The sequence below is a fragment of the Puma concolor genome, chromosome D4 (assembly GCF_028749965.1).
Source record: "Puma concolor isolate L17-30 chromosome D4, mPumCon1.1.hap2, whole genome shotgun sequence".
Classification (NCBI taxonomy): domain Eukaryota; kingdom Metazoa; phylum Chordata; class Mammalia; order Carnivora; family Felidae; genus Puma; species Puma concolor.
This window is the reverse complement of record NC_141679.1, coordinates 27,441,797-27,460,641: the sequence shown is the minus strand read 5'-3', so window position 1 is coordinate 27,460,641 and position 18,845 is coordinate 27,441,797. Positions and strand designations below refer to the sequence as shown.

Here is an 18,845-nt window from a genome sequence, read left to right as displayed (position 1 = left end):
GGGTTGGAAGAGGGTACTTTTCGTGCCTTGACTTTGGATTTGGCCAAGGGACTTGGCTTTGGATGGTGAGATGTTAATGCTTCTGACTCAAGCAAGACTTGAGATGTGCTTTCATGGTTGGGCTTGCCCTCTTCCACCCCTGGCTGTCATTATGAAAAGAACAAGCCTCAGTTACCCACTGATCCAAGGAGGAGAAATTCATGGAGCAGACCTGTAACCAACAGGGAGCTTGGGGCCCAGCCAAGATTAATCAGTCCTGGCTTCCTAGCTCATCTACAGATACATGAGCAAGAGAACAGTGAAGTTTGTGGTATTTTTCATACAGCAAGAGCTGATTGGTGCAACTACTAACCATTTAAATAAAATGTGTGATTTAAAGAGGCAAGGTCAGGGGCACCTGGGTGGCTCAGTCAGTTAAGCATCCGACTTTGGTTCAGGTCACAACCTCACGGTCCATGGGTTCGAGCCCTGCGTCAGGCTCTGTGCTGACAGCTAGGAGCCTGGAGCCTCCTTCAGATTCTGTGTCTCCCACTCCCTCTCTGCCCCTCCCCAGCTCATGCTCGCTCTCTCTCTCTCTCTCAAAAAACATAAATAAAAACATTAAAAAAAATAAAGAGGCAAGATCAACAGTAGAAAGGTATTTATTAAAGGTACGTTTTTTTTTTTTTAAAGAAAATCTCAGTAGAACCATGTGTATTAGTTATCTATTCGTACAAATTACCACAAACTCAGTGGCTGAACAGAACAGACACTTATGGTCCCATATTTTCTGTGGGCCAAGAGTCCGAGCACTGCTTAGCCGGGTCTTCTGCCCAGAGTCTCCCAAGGCTGTGGCCAGTATGTTGGCCAGATCTGGGTTCTCATCAGAAGCTAACCCAGGAAAGTATCTGCTTCCCCACGTACCTGGTTGCAGATAGTGTTTGATTCCTTTCAACTCTAGGATCCATCGGTTCCCTTGGCCAACGAGGGGAGAGAGACTATGGGTAAATCCACTACCAAGGTGGGAGTCTTGCTTAAATAATCACAGAGTGGCATCCCACTGTGTTTGCCATATTTTATTAGTTATGCGGAGGGGGGTGGGATTACACAAAGGCAGGGACACAGGGAAGGATGGCACGAGAAGAGGGGACAGCTATATGGTCTGTCACCACAGTCCATCTTCTCTTCCCATGAAGCATGGCATCTGCCATCTCTGCATGTCTCCTGGTGGTCTCGGGACAGTGCAGCTAACCAGCTGGCCGGGAGAAGCTGAGGAAAGATGAAGGGAAAAGGTGACATTTTCTGGAAAATAAAAAGTTGAATGGAACCAAATCTGCCTTTCAATTTCCTTCTAGTCATTTTGTGGCATTAATGATAAAAGTTGACCTAGGGGCACCAGGATGGCTAAGTCAGTTGAGCATCCAACTCCAGCTCAGGTCATGATCTCACAGTTCATGAGTTCGAGCCCCACGTTGGGCTCGCTTGTCAGCCTGTCAGCACAGAGCCCGCTTCAGATCCTCCGTCCCCTTCTCTCTCTGCCCCTTCCCCACTTACACTCTCTTTCAAAAAATAAAAAAACTTGACCTAGTAATTCTACTTTTTGGTACCCATCTTTGGGAACGTCTAGCACATGTGCCTGAAGAGACATATACAGGGCTTGTCATCTGTCATGTGAAACAACATGTGTGTTCAGCACTGGAGGAATGGCTGCGTGGATTGTGACCCATCTCTACTTTGGAATAGTTTGTAACTAGTTTAAACAAAAAAGGTGGATTCAAAGTGTATTGTTAAGTGGAAAAGACAAGGTGGAGAATACCCAGGCTATATGACACAAAGCGCAGAATATTTTCTGCATAGAAAGTACAAGTGCATAGGGAAACATCTAGAAAGGGATACAGAGGCCTCAGAGTACTGTTTAGCTCAGAGTTTCTGAGCTGACGAGAATTATGTCAGGAGAGGGATCAAAGGGATGTCTGGTCATCTATATTTTGATTTTCTCCCCTGGGAAATGTATTCACATATTATTTTAGATTTACGTATGATATTATTATACATTAATATATAATTCTTTATATTATATAGAATACTGTATATTATATGTATATGTTAATTTATATATTGTGTTAATATATGTGTTAACAAAATATTACATAAACATTATATGTATTACATAATTTACATATTACATTATAGCAAAGAAGTCAGGAGTAGAAGTCAGCAATATAGCTGTATAAATCATGATGGTTTTAACCATGTACACAGATTCCTTGATACTTCTCCCTTGAAGAGAAGATCTGCCCCGGCCAGTAGTTTGACTACAACCTCACGAGGGACCCCGAACCAGAATGACTGGGACAAACTGCTCCCAGATCCGTGCCCCACAGAAAATGTGAGATGGTAAGTGTTGTTTTAAGCCTCCAAGTTCGGGGCTAACTTGTTACACAGCAACGGATAACTGATACACAGATTGGTGAGACTAACAGTGGCTTTTTACAACAAGGTAGCGTTCTTACACCACCTTGGAAGAGTACATGGAAGTGTTTTGAGCAAGAGGAATGTCTGTCCATTAAGGGTGAAGTTAAAATAAAGTCCTTGTTTTTAATACGCTCAGTCGCCAACATGGAAAAATCCTGTCACACCAGGGAAAAAACACTGAAGACTTACCAAACCTTTGTCGCGTGATAGCGGTCACCAAAAACCCAGCATCCATCTTGTCAACAAATGTTATTCCATTCCACCCATAGTAGAATTTTCCTTTTGCCTTCATAATGCATCCTTCCCAGAACTTGTCCCTGAATCACATCAACAGTTTGAAGGTTGCGCAATGACTGCCTATGAGAATAGCCCCCAAGCGGGTGAAGTTTGCACCCCAACCCATCAACATTGGTTACGATCATCGCTGGGCCTTTGGATTACTGGTGATTTCATCTTCTTCATGGTGGATCCCATTTTCAAATTTTCTGCAACGAATGCATATTAATTTGGACAGCAAAAAAATATTAATGCTAATTCTCTTTTACGATTGATTTATTTTGAGAGAAAGAGAGCGAGGGAGAGAGAGCACGTGTGCTCACACAAGCACAAAAGGGGCAGAGGGAGAGAGAGACTGAGAGACAGAACCCCAAGCAGGTTCCACAGTGTCACTGCAGAGCCTGATGCAGTGCTTGAACTCATGAACCACGAGATCGTGACATGAGCCAAAATGAAGAGTCAGCTACTGACGCTACTGAGCCACCCTGGGGTGCCATGCGAATTCTTTTTAAAAGTTACCACATATCAATTAACAACTACATGTTGTTTCTTTCAGCAGGCAGAATCCAAGCCCTCAGCTACCACCACTGTCTATTTAGCTGTAACCCATGTGGCCCAAACATTTCTCCCCGGTGGCTGGATAAGCCCCCTGAAACCCTGTGACTAGTTCATATCCTAGAAGGAAAAAGGTAAAGGCTTCTTACCTAAAGGGAAAAAAAAAAAAATCTCCCTTTATTTATTTATTTATTCATTTATTTTTAGAAAGAGAGCACACACACAAGTGAGAGAGAGAGAGACAGAGAAGCAGAGGGAGAGGGAGAGAGAATATTAAGCAGGTTCCACACTCAGTGCAGAGCCCAAGGCGGGGCTCAATCCCGCAACCCTGGAATCATGACCTGAGCCAATATCAAAAGTCGGACTCTCAAGGGACTGAGCCACCCAGGCGCCACACCCCAAAGCCCTTTATTTTAAAGGTCTTTCTGAGGCTGGTGTCTGGGTCACGTTTCTAAGGCTCAGACCTGAACATAAAAGGTGGGTTTGCCCCAAAGCCTCAGACCTCTAGCAGCTGGCCTGGTTCTGGCTCCTGCCTGCCTCATAGAAGGAGGAGAACCTGGAGAACCCAGTGGCCCTGGGCCTGGTCTTCAACTTTTATTTCCCGTCTTGCCTTGACTCGTGCATGCTAACATCCAGCTTGATCAAAAGCAAGGAACAGTTTGAGTCTTCTCTCGACCCTTATCGATTTTCTCTTTATCCCGTCCCCGTCTCGAATCTTCTTGTCCCTTCCTATGGCCAACCTCATCACCTGAAGTCTATTCTTATTTGAGAAATCTCCTTACTGTCCTGGTGCCTCCTCTCCCCTCCTTCCAATCCACGCGGCTGGACTGAAATCCCCACGTTCCTCTCGTCACCTCCCATTCCAAGCTCTCCCGTGTGTTCCTGTTGCAACTACCTGAAGTGTGAGTCCTCCGTACATTCAGCATCTCCAGACCCTACCCCTTTCCAACAGGTATCTCTTTCCAGACATATCTCCACAGCCACGCCAATCCCATCTAACCAGCATGTATGTATTAAGTACTGCTATGCCCCAGGACCATACTTACGATGGGGAAATAGACAAAAAGAGCTTACAGCCTAGTAAAAGAGACCATTAGTAATTACATAGAGGGGCTCAGAGTGTTTACAGAGGGTGGAGGAGAGGAGCCTCAAACAGCACCGTGGAGGAAAACCTCCCTCAGATTGAAAAAGGGGCAGGGAGATGGTCTTGGAAGGATTCCCAGAGGAGATGATGCTTGAGCTAAAACCAGAAGCCACGTGGAGGCTAAGTAGCTAAAGAAGTGAACAGAGGGCTTTCCAGGCCTAGAGAACAGCACAGGCAAAGCTTCGGTGGCCTGAGCAAGTATCCAATGTAGGAGAAACCGACCAGATATGGTCCATGAGTGACGGAGCCAAAAGCAGAGCGGGGATGATCTCACTCAGTGGGTACCAACTGGTACTAATTGACTGAGCCCAGGCTTTGAAGCATGATAGCACCCAGATCACAGACCAACCCATGTGGCATAAGACAATTCACTTAGCCTATCAGAGCCTCAGTTTCCCTAGGCCTAAAGTGAGATTTAAAATACCAACCATGTGGTGTTATTTTGAGGATCATAAAATAAAATGCATTTAAATCACCAGGCTGAGGGGCGCCCGGGTGGCTCAGTCGGTTGAGCGTCCGACTTCGGCTCAGCTCATGATCTCACGGTCTGTGGGTTCGAGCCCCGTGTCGGGCTCTGGGATGACAGCTTGGAGCCTGGAGCCTGCTTCAGATTCTGTGTCTCCCCCTCTCTCTGACCCTCCCCTGCTCATGTTCTGTCTCTCTCCCTCTCTATCAAAAATAAATAGACATTTAAAAAAATTTTTTAATAAAAAAAATAATGAATCACCAAGCTGAGTGTCTGCCCCATTACGGAAGGTTGAAAAATCCATGCCTCCCTTCCCCTTTTATTACTTAATAAGAACCGTAGCAAACAACTATGTAGCATTTACTCTGCACCAGGCACTTTACAATTCATGGAAAATAAATGCCTCAAGAGTATGCATGAAGCGCTTAGTGGGTCTACTGAGAGCTTCTCTCTACCACGGTGGAGCGAACAGAGCTGAGAGATAACAACGGCCAGAAAGAAAGGGGTCACCTTTTATTCAGGTTAGCAGGAAACTAACTACACATCAGTGAAGAAGAAAGACGTTAGAGTCGCAGAGCACTAGACGCGACTTGGAACAAAGGCCTTCAGACAGTGTGGAGACCAGAGCTCTATAGTCTCTGCCATCAGGATACCCGGGGTCCACTTCTAGCATCAGCCCTCCGCAGGCTGGTCCCTTATCACACTCCCTCCTTCACCACATCATCATCGAAGGCAAAGCCTTTCCCGAATGAGCGGCTGCCTTCCCTGCTCACATCGCTCTTCATTTGCAACGAATGGGCACAATTGTCTGGTCTTGTGGTGCATTCCCTCCTTCCTTCATTTGGCTGATATTTCCTGGAGGCTGAAAGCTAACAGAAATCAAAACACATACAGCCCCTCCCCTCTGGGAGCTCACAATGCTGAGAAACCAGTGAGGGAGCAAGGCACTAGTCATCACAAAAGTAAGTGTTTAAATGTATTTTTTTTTTTTTTTTAATGTGCCGTGCTAGAGAGTTAGGCTGCTTGGCGGTGTTCAGCAGGGTTTCTGACCCAGTGAACCGAAGGGTCTTGGAGGACCAGTATAATTGCCCCCAACTATTTTACAAGCAAGCTCCTGTAGGCCTGACCCCATCATATTTGTCCTCGCTTCCCCTGCCACCCCGGCCAGTGGCACATAGTAGCCGCTCAATAAATGTCAGCTGCAATAAAGGAGTTCCCGGACCAGTTCAGATCAAAGCCCGACTCCCACCAGAGTTAATAAAAAGCTCTGGTTACAGGCTTCTGAGGACACAACCTGGGATGTTTGCTTTCCCAACATTTAAGAGAAGGCTCAGGAGAGAAAGTTTGTGTAGTTAATGATCCAGCCCGGGATGGTTTATCTCAAAGCCGAGGGGGTGGGGGGTGGCTGGCTGCCTCAGGGCTGTCAGCAGGGAACTGGATGTGAAGAGGTGGGAGATTACAGGAGCTTTGGAGACAAAGGAACATAAATCAAAAAGAATTAAAAGAAAACAAGATCCTTGAGCCTCCGCCTGTTAAGGTTCTTTTAAAAGTATTTTTGCTAGTGAGTCGGGTGGGGGAGGGTAAACAAAGTTTAAATGAAGGAAAGTAAGCCCAAAAGTGAATGGCTAAAGGCCGCGTACAGCCCGGGTCTGTCCCCTCCTCTGTCTTTTTACTTTTCTCTGTCTTACTGTTAATGGCCCGAAATGATTAACAATTGGAAAAAAGATGTCACAGACATAAACTGTTTCCTCCCTCTCTTCCCCACTCTTGTTTCAATTCCTGTTTGGTTCAGACACTCTGAGCTACAGATCTTCCTTCACGATGAAATGGTTTGGGCTCTACTTAATAAGTCAACACCAGAATGCAAGGCGGGGTTGAGCAGGTGGAAGAGGATGGCTTTATTCCAAAAGCATAAACGTCGACCCGAATTAGATTTAAATTTTTTTTTTTCAAGGTTTATTTATTTTTGGGACAGAGAGAGACAGAGCATGAACGGGGGAGGGGCAGAGAGAGAGGGAGACACAGAATCGGAAACAGGCTCCAGGCTCTGAGCCATCAGCCCAGAGCCCGACGCGGGGCTCGAACTCCCGGACCGCGAGATCGTGACCTGGCTGAAGTCGGCCGCTTAACCGACTGCGCCACCCAGGCGCCCCGACCCGAATTAGATTTAAATAGTAACACTGCACCGAAGCTGTGCAAGTCCCACGCCCTCCATAAATCGGGCAGCCAGCCTGAACCCCTTACCAGAGCTTCGAACAGAAACCATCCTACTCCAGGACGTCCTCAGGCTTCTGGTCTTTTCTAAGACGATACATTACCAGAACTTTAGACAAGAACATTAATTCCCACCCCTGATACCTCCACGGGTAGCCCACTCTCCTACAGAGGAAACCACTTCTTCGAGAATTAGGGTTGCCATAGAAAATTCAGGACGTCTAGTTAAATGTGAATGTCAAATAAGCAACAAATAATTTTTCAGTATGAGTGTGGCCAAAATATCACATGTTTGGATGTCCTACTTTTACTTGCTAAATCTGGCAAACCTTGCGATTCTCCAGCTCAACAGATCCTAAACATATAGGGTTGCCAGATAAGCTATAGGTTGGTCAGTTAATTTGAATTTTAGATAAATAACTAATCATTTTTTAGTGTAAGTATATCTCATGCTGCAATATTTGGGATATATATATATATATATATATATATATTGTTAGAAAGAAGGAAAGAAAGAAAGAAAAGAAAAGGAAAGAAAGAAAGAGGGAGAAAGGAAGGAAGGAAGAGGGAAGGAAGAAGAAAGGAAGGAAGAAAGGAAGAAGGAAGGAAGAAGGAAGGAAGAAGGAAGGAAAGAAGGAAGGAAGGGAGGGAGGGAGGAAGGGAGGAAGGGAGGAAGCGGGGAGGGAGGAACAGACTCCAAATAATGGAGTCTCTCATGCTCATTAATTTATTCTTTTAATATGTGTATACACTCCGAAAGCATCGGGGCTAAAGCCAGCACAAGGATCATGTGTAGCTTTTGTGAGAACACCATGATAAACATGAAGATTGCACCATACTACCACAGGGCTCCCGTGCACTTGCACACACATACACACACACACGTGTGTGTGTGTGTGTGTGTGTGTGTGTGTGTGTGTGTGTGTGTAGCAGACTGGAGAGACACAGCATTCTTATGATAAAGGCAACTACAATAACACCTGAGTTGTTGTTGCTGTGTTTAGGCAGAAAAGTCCCAAGAACACATATAAATAAATATAAATCATAAATGAGAAAGGACATCTTTTCTGAGAAAATGGAGGAGCAAAGGGGGTGGTTAAAGTTCCCAAGTAAGCTGAGGGTAAAGGAAGAAGCATGTGAAGGGGTAGGAGACGAGCTTACTGCATGTATCAGCTGGACGCTGGTGGAAGAGACACTCAGTTCAAAGCCAGTAAGGAGCCGAGCATTCGTCCGGGTGCTTCTGTGACTGTTCGTTTGCCTGCCTTGGCAGTTTTACTCTTGATTACTGGCTTTCTACCATGCTTTGTTTCACATTCTGTGAGTGTGTATGGCTAACATGTATCTTTTCTCTTTAATCTACTCTACAGCATAAAATCCATAGGGAAACAGCAGTAAGGAATCAAATATTACTGTTTGAATTAAAAATTCAAAAATGATTATACCCTTAACTCTGTTAAAAACTGGGAGACATTATCGTGAAGAGCGATGAAATATTTCCAATCTTGCTTAAGAAGTCTTTCGGAAGGATAACAATGATCTTTCAATGATCATGTCAAAGAAAAGTAAAAAGAAGCAGGTGAAATTAATGTTAATAAAAGATTTTACTGAAGGGGCACCTGGGTGGCTCAGTCGGTTGAGCGTCCAACTTCGGCTCAGGGCATGCTCTCACAGTTCGTGAGTTCGAGCCTTGCGTTGGGCTCTGTGGTGACAGCTCAGAGCCCGGAACCTGCTTTGGATTCTGTGTCTCCCTCTCTCTCTGCCCCTTCCCCGCTCATGCTCTGTCTCTCTCTCTCTCTCTCTTAATAATAAATAAACATTAAAAAAAAAGATTTTACTGAAGCCCAGTATCTCCAAAATACTATCATTTCAACATGCAATTAAAATTATGAATGCAATACTTTATATTTTTTCTTAAACCAAGGCTTCAAAATCTGGCACATCTCACTTAGATGCTAACTTTTACCAGAAATACTTTATGTATATTTAGATTTCATAAAATTTGCATTTGAGGGGCGCCTGGGTGGCGCAGTCGGTTAAGCATCCGACTTCAGCCAGGTCACGATCTCGCGGTCCGTGAGTTCGAGCCCCGCGTCAGGCTCTGGGCTGATGGCTCGGAGCCTGGAGCCTGTTTCCGATTCTGTGTCTCCCTCTCTCTCTGCCCCTCCCCCGTTCATGCTCTGTCTCTCTCTGTCCCAAAAATAAATAAAAAAAAAACGTTGAAAAAAAAAATTTTAAATTTGCATTTGAAAATGGAGATTCACGTACCCAACTTGTTCTGAACATACTTAAGAGCTTCCCAATAACCGAGTTAACTCTTTAAGTTTAAACTTACATAGAATTAAAAAGCCAGCCTCCCGTTGTCCCAACCACATTTCAAGTGACCAATACCTGCAAATGCAGATCGAAGATAAAGACACAAATTTCCAGCCCCCAGTTTTCAGCCTCTAAGTAACATCATCGATTTCTACTGCTAGTGCCCTATTTCTTGCTCTTTTAATATCCTGATTGTCACTCAACCTGCAGTCCCATCTTCTGGAAAATAAAGCCTAGAAAGAAAAGGGGTTGACCTCCAACTTATTCCAAAGAACAAAGCAAATTCATCCCCTGAGCTCTACTGATATTTTCTTTTGTTTTAACTTTTTTTTAATGTTTATTTATTTTTGAATGAGAGAGAGAGAGAGAGAGAGAGCGCGCGAGGCGGGGAGGGGCAGAGAGAGAGGGAGACGCAGAATCCGAAGCAGGCTCCAGGCCCCGAGCTGTCAGCACAGCACTCGACAAAGGGATGGAGCCCATGAGCCATGAGATTATGACCTGGGCCGAAGTCAGATGCTCAACCAACTGAGCCACTCAGTCGCCCCTTTACCGATATTTTCTTAATGGTAACATTCAGTTCTGTAAACGCTGTAGAAGTAATTTCATCTGCACAGAACTTGGAGTGGTTTCTGCCTATTCCTTCTTGGTATGCAGAGAGCATTGTGCATGGTAAGTATTCAACAAAAGCATGCTGAATGCGCAAATAAGTGACCATTCGGGAGACATGCTCCAGTTAATTGTGTTCATGGAAAAACCGAAGGAGATCATTTAAGAAAAGAATTCTCTGCCCTATTCTTTGGGTAATGTCTTTAACCAAGACCCTTTCATCCAGTGATACCTGATGATAGCAACAGAAAGAGGGAGGAGGAGTGCCAAGAGGAAGCTGTCATCAGATATCTCTGCTCAGACAAATGACCAGAATTCTCCTGCTCTGGCCCACCCCTCATTTGATGGTGGCACAGACTGGTACAGCAGGGACACAGACCAAAGCGCTATTACCGGACTTCAGGTCTTGGGGGGGAATGAAATAAAGTCGAGTATCGATCCCAGCAGAGACAGTTCAGACATGGAAGGGCCAGCCCGTGCCAGAAACCCCAGCACAGCCCTTTGGGATTTGCTGAGAGAGTCCCTCAAGAAGGTTCGGAAGCACTTACAAATAAATACATAGGGAAAAAAAGTGGATTGTGCACACTCACTTCAATAAGAAAGAGATGAGGAAAACTCCCTTTTGAAAAAAAAAAAAACATGCAAATCACTTAAGAATTGGACGAAGAACTCTCAGATGAGGTCCGCTTTGAGAAGGTCGCGTGCCAAGAAAAAAGAAGATGTATGAGTAGAGCTCATCTCCAGGAGTGAGGTCAGCAGAGCAGAAGCTCAAAACAAGGTTAGGACTGAGGGAAACAAGTGCTCACAATTTTTAAAAGGGGTATTTGTTAGTTTCCTATTGATGGTATAACCAATTGCCACAAACCTCATGGCTTAAAATAGCACAAATTTATTATCTGAAAGTTCTGAGGGTCAGAACTCCAAAGCCAGTCTGATTGGGCTAAAAGCAAGGTGTCGGCGGACCTGAATTCCTTCTGGAGGTTCTAGGGGATATTCCATTTTCTTGTCTTTTCTGGTTTCTAGAAGCATCCTGCATTCCTTGGATTCTGGCCCAACATGGCTCCACCTTCAGCTTGCATGGTTGTATCTGTTTCTCTCTTTCTGATCATCTTGTCTCCCTCTTATAAGAACACTTGTGATGGATGGCATTGGGCCCACCCAGATAAGCCAAAATAATCTCCCCATCTCAGGATCCTTGATTTAATCACACCTGCAAAGTCCTCTTTACCAAGGTTCCAAGGATTTGTACATGGACATCTTTGGGGACCGTTACTCAGCCTAGCACAGATATACATGACTGTCCTACAGGAAAATGAATATTTCTCGGAGGCAATGATGTGATGCTCAGCAGTGACAAAGGGGAAGTGAGCCTTCTTGATTCCTTCATGACTTCCAACTTCTCTGACAGGAAGACTGATCCCTTCCCCAACCCCTATAAGCTAATACACCCAGTTTCCCCCAAGTCTCTGTGATTCATTGTGCTGTCCTCTGTTAGAGCATTCAATCACTCAACGAATAGTTATTGAACATCTACTATGTTGAAGCAATATTCTAATCACCCAGGATAGCAAATCTAATCACCCAGTGAGCAAAACAAATGAAAGTTCTTATCCTCAAAAAACGATCACACTAGTAGGGGAAGACACACAATTAAAAAAAATTAAAAAGAAAGAAGGAAGGAAATTATACGGTGTATTTGAAAGTGATTAAGTGCTATTTAAAAGGTGAGGCAGGGGAGAGTGCCTGGGTGGCTCAGTCGTTAAACATGTTAAGCACCTGACTTCCGCTCAGGTCATGATCTCATGGTTTGTTCCAGTTTCAAATCAGGTGAGCAGGAACCCCTCTTGGGTGAGCTCCACTTCTCTCTCTCTCTCTCTCTCTCTCTCTCTCTCCCTCTATCACTTGTGACCCCTCTGGTGCTCAAAAAAAAAAAAAAATGGTGCGGGGGCGGGGGGTGGGGGGGAGAGGAGTGGGGAATGCAGGTAGTTAACCTGCTAGGTGCTAACTCTGTTTAGGAAAGGCTTCGCTGAGAATAGGGCATCTGCCCAATCTGCTTGAAGGGTGAAGGAGGGAGCCACACCCTTTCTTAGATCCCCTAAGAACAGAAACCGCAAATAAGGCAAAAGCCCCGCAGGGGGAACAGCTTGAGGGGCTGAAGCAGATGGGGACTAGCCAGGCTGCAGGAGAATCAGCAAGGGGACAGTTGCAGGAGCTGAGAACAGACGCTCATGGGAGGGCCAGCCGAGGAAGGCCTTGTCACATCGGATTGTCCAGGACCATGAGCTCCAGAGAGCAGGGATACTGTCTCATTCTCTTTGGTGTCCCTGGCACCTCGCACAGTGTGAGCATGCGTAGTTAACGCTTGCGACACGGGGCATGCTTCTCTCCTTGCAACTTCACTGCAGGCTTCTTCCTCCTGCACGTAGGACAGGGGCCTGGCATGTCTGTCACTAGATAGCACAGACCCGACGCCTGTGGCCAAGAAGTAGGAGTTGCAGGTGCAGGGGCCAGAATCCCGTGCGCTCTGCCCCTGCGCTCTGCCTACCTGCTCCGCGGCTACCTCGCTGCCCTTCGCTCACTGCCCCCGCCAATGCCATCCCACCTGTGCCAAAGCCCCCGGCGGCGAGGCCTTTTTCCTTTCATCACCCGCTGGGAGCACCAGCTCCGCGGAAAGCTGGAGAGACCGGAAGAATTGGGGTGGGGAAGGAGGTGCGAGACCCGCCCCGCCGGCGCGGTCTGGGGTGGGGATGGGGGTGGGGGGGAGAGGGGACGGGAGTCGGGAGCGCCGCGCCCAGCGCGGGGGCGGGGGACAAAGGGTTAAGCGATCGGCATTACTGTCTGCGTGCGGCTGGGCTCCGAGGGCCTCGCGTTGCGCCTGGGTGGTCCGGTACAGTCGCGGGCAGCAACCTATTAGTGGTATCTCGGCGTGATTTATGCAGCTGTCAAGCTGCCTTCACCGCGACAAGTGAACTGCGGCCCCGCGCCGCGCTCCTTCCGAGACCATCAGTAAATGGGGCCAAAGAGAAAGGAAAACAGCCCAAGGTGCCACCCCTCAGCCTCCGGGTCCTCTAATGACGAGTCCCCTCTATAGAAAAACATCCAGCTGCCCCCAGGAGAGCGACTCACAGAGCCCCACTGTCTGGGGCGCCAGGCCGGCAGGGGGCCTTGGGGGGGGGGGGGCAGGCGGGCTTGGCAGGGAGCCACCCGCCACCAGCGGAGCGGGGGCAAGCCAGCCCGCCAGGCGTGGCGCGGACACGGCCAGGGGGCGACGGTGACAGTGCCAGGGGTGGACGTCGTCCTGCGGCCAGGGGAGCGTGGTCAAGCCAACATGCCACCCACGAGGTCTGGCACCCGCTCCACCCCGCCACCCCTCCTTTTACCCTCCGGCACAGGCGACGCTGGCCTGAGAGGGCTACACAGGGGACACGCGTCCCCTCGGCCTCAGCAATCCCCACACCTCCCACCTGCGCAGGTGACCCTGGGTCCGTCCATGGCCATCAGACACCAGCGCCTACCCCCCCCCACTCCCCCTTGCCCACACCCACACCCGTGCACACACCCCTGCCACACGCACCCGTACCTACACACCTGCTATCCAAGAGGGCCACGGCCCCCCAGGAGAGGGCTATCTCTTTTATTCAGTATTTGATTGACAGTGAAGTAGCCAAGGACCTGTGCAAAGCTTTAGAGGCCTGGGGAAGTGCGCGTCTGTGTGTCTGCGCGTGCGTGTGCGTGCGCGTGTGCGTGAGAGAGCGCGCGCGCGCCAACAACCACAGGACTGCCCTTGTTAATAACGTCAGGGACGTTAATAGGCCTCTTTTCTCCCTGCTGCCAAGTGGCATGCGGTGCATTGTGTTTGTGGTACCGCAGTGGAGGGCAGGTGTTCCACACTGGATCTGATTCCCAGCCAGAACGTTTCAGAGGCTGGAGGTGACGCACAGCGACGAGTTCCTGATTGCTGCTGACACGGGGAGAAGCGGAAGGAGGTGCGTGCTGGCCCCCGGGGTCTCCCCCCCCCCCCCGCCCCCGGAACGGCCCCTCCCTCCCTCTCTCCTCCTTCAATACCTTGGCCTTGCCTTGAGGCCACAGGACCCGGCACTCCACAACGTGGGTGCCCTGAAAAGGAAACTCTTAGCTGGACTCAGAAGGACACAGGTGGCACCGACAGCTGCACGCTCCCTGGGTCTCTGGACTTGGCAGAGCTCCCTGGACTTGGTCATTTAACAGTCCTGTCAACACAGGCGGGAAGGGACAATGGCATTTTTAATAAGCTTCCTGTTTGTTCAGAGAGGAAGCTGCTAATGCCTCACTCCAGAATGGTGTCTGGAGGTGACCGTGCCAGCTCTCCCTCCGGGCACCTGATCTGCCCCCCTTCTGCCTGTTCAGCCACAAGTTTCAAAGGTTGACAGTTTAGCTCAGGGCATGGCAGCTCTTGCATTTCCCACTGCCAGGGGCTTCTCAAGGACCCTTGTGCCCTTCTGTTTTCCAGGGCACCATTCTTCTGCTCTGGTCTGCGTATAAAAGGGAACAGCTGCACTGGAAGTCGGGACTGGAGCCCGCTTGGCCCACATTCCTTGTCGAATTCCCGTCTTGGCCCTCTCCCCTGAACCCCCACGTCCGGTTAGTGCAGGCGGTCCCCGGGGCCCTGCTTCTACTTTCAAATCCCTCACGGCAACGCCTCACACCACCCCACACGGCATGAGGGGCCTTTCTGGGGTTTGTTTTCTCATTGGCTCCCCAGAGACCCTGGACAGATAAAGTCACAAGGAGGTGGAAGGCATGCATTTTCTTTCCGGTCGCTCCTTGAGAAAGAAGGAGGCTGGTGACAGAAGAATAAACCGTTATAATTCCTTGGGTGCTTTTCTGGCATATTCTGTGGGGAAGCTATGCCTGGAAATGACGATGGATGGGCCCAGATTGATTTTTTTTTTTCTGCTGTTTCCCACATAGGGTCTTTTCAAACTCATTTGTGCAAGACTTTTTTTTTTTTTTTTTTTTTCTTTTCTGAAAAGCTGGGAGAAGGTAAAATTTCACAGGAGAGTCCCATGCTTTCTTCTGTGGGAACTATGAGGCCAGCTCACCAACTCCACTGTTCCCACGTGGCTTCAACCCCGCCTTGTCCCACCCAGGCCTTTGCAATGACTTTCTCAAAACTCCAATCTTTCTTCTTCCGCCCTAATCACCTTCTTTAAATACAAGCAAGATCTCACTTTTCCCTCCTCTAAAATCTTCACTGGCAAACTGTCTGCCAAAGTCCCAAACCTGAGTGTCATCAAAAGCCCTTGACAAGATGGATCCATCCAATCTCTTTTTATGTACCCTCCCTTCAGAAGATACACGTGGTAGGGGCGCCTGGGTGGCTCAGTGGGTTAACCGTCCGACTTCGGCTCAGGTCATGATCTCGTGGTTCATGGGTTCGAGCCCCGCGTGGGGCTCTGTGCTAACAGCTCAGAGCCTGGAACCTGCTTTGGATTCTGTGTCTCCCTCTCTCTCTGCTCCTCCCCCACTTATGCTCTGTCTCTCTCTCTCTCAAAAATAAACATTTAAAAAAATTAAAGAAACAAAAGGAAGATACACGTGTTAATCTGGGTTGGCCAAGAAGTAGACATCATGATGAGATTCACAATGCATAGATTCACTTGCCATTTGCAACTACGTGGATGGAACTGGAGGGTATTATGCTAAGCGAAATTAGTCAGAGAAAGACAAATATCATATGACTTCACTCATATGAGGACTTTAAGACACAGAACAGATGAACACAAGGGAAGGGAAGCAAAAATAATATAAAAACAGGGAGGGGGACAAAACATAAGAGACTCTTAAATACGGAGAACAAACAGAGGGTTACTGGAGGGGGGTTGTGGGGGGGGGGATGGGCTAAATGGGTAAGGGGCATTAAGGAATCTACTCTTGAAATCATTGTTGCACTATATGCTAACTTGGATGTAAATTTAAAAAATAAATTTAAATTTTTTTTAAAAAATGCATAGATTCAACTAGGGCTAATACCTGTGGAAGAGAAAATGGGGCAGTAGCTGGAGAAAGCAGGAAGAACTGTCAGAGTTTAATGAAGGTTTGACATATACACACGCACACACACACACACACACACACAGTGAAGGGGAGAGGAAGGAAATGTCAAGTAGAAGCATCCAAGACTGTACTGAAGAGGGCCCCTTTTGGGATGAGCACTGGGTGTTGTATGGAAACCAATTTGACAATAAATTTCATATATAAATAAAAAAAAAAAAAGAAGCATCCAAGACTGATATAGAATTAAGAAAGTTGCATCAAGGCCATCAGGGAGCGATGTCAGCCCACATCAAGGGAAATTTAGCCAACAAAGGACTTCCATGGCTTCCAGGAATGGACCCATCTTTGTATCCCTGCCTCACTCAGCCACTGGCTGAGAACAGCTGATGGGAAATGCATTTGGCCTTGATGAAACCCAGTGTGGATTGGTTTATGGACTTTTCAGAGGGCAGCAGCTGGGACACTTGGTCAACCCCTGGATTTGGAGGTCTTCAAGGGGCAATTCCATGGGCATTCCCATAGCTGCCACAAGGTGCAGGTCAGCCAAAGAAAGTAACCTATAGTCTTCAGAATAAGCCATTCACCCATGCATTTGCTCCTGCCTTCTTCCTGGCCTGCCATGCTCCTTCTTCCATTCTACCACCAAATGAAATTCTACTCATCCTTCAAGGGTCCACACAAGTGCCACCTTCTCCAAGAAGCCTTTTATCTACACTGATGATACTTTGCCTGCCCCTCCATGATAGCATCCTTTTGGATTTACACTAGTTGTCCAAGTCTCATCCCTGGCCTTGAGGATGAGAACTGTTTCATTCCTCTTTATACAAGTAGTTTGGCACCGCAGCTCACATAGATTCACTCACGTACTTATTCAACAGGATTGCTTGTTTATTTTTATGTACCAGGCACTACACTGGGCCCCACTGGTCTAGAATTGTGCAAGATGGTGAAGGAGCTTACTTTCCAGCCTGGGTGAGGGAACTAGGAGAATGAAAATATTAAGAGTCAAGCAATGTCCCACAGGAGAAAGGGGACAAGAAGGCAGAGTCCTGAGCCAAGGTATCCTGGACTGGTACTGTGTTTTTAAAAAATGTACAGCAATAGCATATGAGGTCTTGGGATGCTAAATTTGGGGAGTTGACGTTAAAAACCATCCAGAAGTCCGATTAATGAATTTCAATGACCCCATTGGTTCAGCAAAATTACCAGAAAGCCTCTGTCTACAATGGCTCTGGATGGGCAAAAAAAAAAAAAAAAAAATCTCTGTGCCTGTGTCTTACACTGCCATAAATGTTTATTGGAGCTATGCACAGGCTTTCAGAAACCCCAGGCCAAAGTCAAGAAATTAGCAAGTAAATACAAAGCAAAAGCTCTTCTTAAAGTAATTCCCCATTAATAAGTATAAAATGCTTAAGAAAACAATCCACTGTGAGTAAAAAGTCAGTGAGTACAACAGATGATTAATTCATCAAGAACTTGAGATAATAGAAAAACAATGTAAGAGAAACTATAAAGCAAGTATGCTTAAAGTATAAAAGCATTTCTTTAAGTATTAGAAATATAAGGGAAAAAATTGGACTCTATGAAAAAATGAACCAGCAGATTTGAAAAAGAATGAATCAAAACTTCTACAAATGGAAAATATTTTCATGAAAATTAAAAAGTGAATGGGCAATGAAACAGCAAATCACCCAAGTTAGATTTGAAAAAAGTGATCAAATATAGCACAGAAAAGTAACAAGGTAGAAAATATGAAACATTAAGAAACCATGGATGATATAATGAGAGGGTCAAACATATGTCTAGTTGGAGTAGAAGCAATATTCCAAGAAGAAATGTCTCAGAATTTGCTCAAATAGATGAAAGACATGAATGTTCAGATTTAATGAGTATGAATCCCATGCAGAATGAATAAAAATAAACCCACAATAAGAATGGCATATTGAAACTGCAAAACATGAATGCTAAAGAGAAATTCCTTTTAAAAAAAGAGAGAGAGAAACTAACATAACTCAGTAGCTATAGTGGAGACCAGGAGACAGTGGAATGTTGTGAAAATCCCAAGGGATGAAAATGTTCAACCTAAAATTCTATACTCACATAAACTTCTATACTTTATTCTGTAATCAACAGTACACAAATTAAAGATATTTTAGGCAAATAAATGCCAACATGATTTATAATTCACAGATCCCCACTCGAAAAGATTCAAAAGGATGTACTTCAGTGAGAAGGAAAGTTGAGGGGCACCTGGGTGGCTCAGTTGGATAAGTGACCAACATCAGCTCAGGTCATGGTCTCGTGATTCTTGAGTTCAAGCTCCCCATTGGGCTCTGTATTGACAGCCCAGAGCCTGGAGACTGCTTTGGATTCTGTGTCTCCCTCTGTCTCTGCCCTTCCCCTGCTCTCTCTCTCTCTCTCTCTCTCTCAAAAATAAACAAATATCAATTTTTTTTTAAAAAAAGAAAGAAAATTAAGCCAAAGGAAGAGTGCAAATACAAGGGGTGAAGATCAGCTAAACAGTTGTTTAAAATTTAGGTAAGTGTAAGCAAATGTTGGCGGTGAAATTAATAGTAATAATAATAATGACTAATTTAGGATAGTTTAAACCCAAATGGATTGAAAATGCTTGACAAAAATCACACGTGAACCAGGGTAAATGTGTTCATAGATTTGTTCAAAAAGATGATGCACACAATAGATCTTGTCAAGATCTTGTTAAATCTTGTTAGGTCAAAGATGCATATTAAAAATCTAAGGGTGCTTAATGCAATGTGTTAC

At 46.3% G+C, this 18,845-nt stretch overlaps 1 long non-coding RNA gene across 2 annotated transcripts; it reads right to left on the bottom strand.

Moving 5' to 3' along the window:
- Window positions 1–625: 625 nt before the first annotated feature.
- On the bottom strand, window positions 626–13,889 carry LOC147574776 (uncharacterized). 2 transcript variants are annotated; one of them, XR_015243490.1, is made up of 3 exons: window positions 13,617–13,735; window positions 5,406–5,757; window positions 626–1,248 (listed from the first exon to the last, which is right to left on the bottom strand). It is a non-coding gene; the product is annotated as an uncharacterized LOC147574776 (long non-coding RNA). The 2 variants fall into 2 exon arrangements; XR_015243489.1 differs by lacking the exon at window positions 626–1,248 and having other exon boundaries at window positions 5,388–5,757; window positions 13,617–13,889.
- Between the last annotated feature and the right edge of the window lie 4,956 nt (window positions 13,890–18,845).